Source organism: Sciurus carolinensis, chromosome 3 (assembly GCF_902686445.1).
Source record: "Sciurus carolinensis chromosome 3, mSciCar1.2, whole genome shotgun sequence".
Taxonomy (NCBI): Eukaryota; Metazoa; Chordata; class Mammalia; order Rodentia; family Sciuridae; genus Sciurus; species Sciurus carolinensis.
The window spans coordinates 149,427,787-149,430,641 of NC_062215.1; positions in this window are offsets into that span (position 1 = coordinate 149,427,787).

Consider the following 2,855-nt stretch of genomic DNA (forward strand, 5'->3'; position numbering starts at 1 on the left):
GCCTCAAAGAGTAAAAGATACCATAAACAAAAGTTAAGATGCTCTATAGGAAATATTCACAATATGTAACAGAAAAGAGAAATCAAGGTAACAAAAAGAACTACAAAGGAATAATTCTTACAAAAGTAATCCATGGCATACATATAGATGAATAGCATAAAATTGAGAGCCCAGAAAATAAGCCCATGTATCTACAGTCCAAATCATCTTTGAGAAGGATGTCACAACAATTCAATGGGAAAAGGATAGTCTTTTCAACTAACAGTCTGGGACAACACACCCATTCAAAAATTACTCAAAATGATGATTGATTTAAATGCTAAAACCATAAAATTCTTAGAAGAAATCATATATGTTAATCTTTGTGACCTAGCTCAGACAACAGTTTCTTAGATATGATACCAAAATCACAATGACCCCTCCAAAAACAAAACAAAAAAAAAAATAAACAATTCATCAAAACTAAAAACTATGCCTCTAAGAACATCACCACAAAAGTGAAGATAACCCAAAGATGGGACGAAATATTTCTAAGTCATTTGTATGATAAAGGTCTACTCGACAGAATATATTGAGAACTATTACAAAAATAAAAAGACAAGGCTAGGGTTGTGGCTCAGTGGCAGAGTGCTTGTCTAGCATGGGGTGAGGCCCTGAGTTTGATTCTCGGCACCACATAAAAATAAAATAAAGGTATTATGTCCACCTACAACTAAAACAAAATAACAAAAAAGAAAATTTAAAAAAAAAAAAAAAAAGAAACCAAATTTAAAAGTGGGGAAAAGATCTGAATAGATATTTTTCCAAAGAAAATACACAAATGGCCAGTAAGTACATAAAAAGATGCTCAACATCACAGCTATGGGGCTGGGGTTGTAGCTCAGTGGCAGAGCACTTGCCTAACGTGTGAGGCACTGGGTTCAATCCTTAGTATCACATAAAAATAAATAAATAAAATAAAGGTATCAAAAAAAAATGTTGACCAGAATACAGAGAAACTGAAAACTCCATACATTGCCAGTGGGAATATATAGTGGTGCAACCTCCTGTTGAAAAGTTTGGTAGTTCTCAAAAAGTTAAACACAGAGCTACTATATTAGACTCAGCAATTCCACTCCTAGTCATATGTCCAAGGAAGCTGAAAACTATATCCACACAAAAATACATATGAATGTTCACAACATCATTTGTAATAGCCAAAATGTCCATCAATTGGTAAATGACTAACAAAATGTGTTCCATCCATATAACAGAATATTATTTAGCCATAAGAAATGTCAGTACTACAATGTGGGTGAACTTTGAAAACATTACAATAAATGAAAGAAGCCAGACATGAAAGGTCACATATTCCATTACTATTAAATGTCCAGAACAGGCAAATCTATGGAGATAGAAAAATAAAATAGTGGCTGCCAGGAGTTAGGGGAAAGGAGAATGGGGAGTGACTGTTAATGGGTTCGGGGAGTGACTGTTAATGGGTTCGAGGAGTTTTGGGAGTGATGAAAATGTTTGGAATTAAGATAGTGGTAAGGGTTGCATAACCTAAATATACTAAAACCACTATATTACATACTTTTAAAATGTTCAGTTTTATAGTATGTGAACTGCATCTCAACAAAAAATTTTCAAAATAAGATACTTAAAGAAAAATGGGAAAAGGATATGAATACAAAATAAGAACAAATGCACAGAAGACAAAAAAATTATACCTCAATCAGGGAAATGGAAAAATAACAAAAATGTATTACCTATCATACTGACACAAAATTTAAAGACCTGCAATCTCCTTTATTTGGGAGAATGTGGAGAACTGCTACTCTCACACTCTAATGGGAAGAATCCACCATGACACTAATTCTGTCTTTTGTCCTCTAAAAAAAAGTAACTAAGGAGAAACTATGAAGATTCATTCCTCTAAAAGTTTTCAGCTTACCTTAATTAACACCTGAGAAAGAATAAGATGAAGACTAGAGTCCAGGGAAATGAGGTACCAGAAGAGGCAAAAGTGTGGAGGTAGAGATCAGGAAAAGGGCTGACGGGTTCTTTTGTTTAAAGGTGGCCCGAGACTTACCATTTAATGGTATTCATTGTATTTGCCCCTGAAGCGCAGTAGTCAACAAGAAGTTTTCATTTGGAGAAATTAATATATGAGATGCCCCCCCAAAAGCTCCTATGTTAGTGCAAGAATACTTGGAGGTTAAATGTTTGGATTGTGAGAGCTGTATCTAATCAGCCCATCCTAGTTTGAATGGACTAGGTGGGTGATAACTGTAAGCAGGTGGGACCTGGGGAGAGCAGGTAGGTCACTGGGGGCGTGCCCTAGAAGGGTTCATCTGCCCTGTGGTCCCAGCCTCTCTCTCTCTGCTTCCTGGCCAAGGTGAAAGGAATAGTACTGCTCCACTATGCTCTTCAGGCATGATGTTCTGCCTCACCCTGAGCCCAGAGCAATGGACTCAGTGACCTTGGACTAAACGTCTGAAACTGTGAGACAAAATAAACTTTTCCTCCTCTAACTTGTCCTTGTCAAATATTTTGTTCACAGCAACAAAAAGCTAACACATAAGGTGATCTAAATGTGCCTCACAGAATAATTTAAAAAACATTATCTGCTTCTTCTACCTCCAACAGATGCATGTACAGTAAATGAAAATGCCATTTTTAAAGAATGTTCCTTACTTAAATCTTTATTTTTCCTGTGAGAGAAATTATGTACACGTTGGAAGAGAAGGTCAAAGGAGAAAAATAATGGAACTCACCTGTCCAATGACTTTGAGTTTAATGTATTCTCCTTCTTTCTTATCCCCCAAATCCTCAGTCGAAGGTTTTGCCTCCTGAAAGAAAAAAGTTAAAAG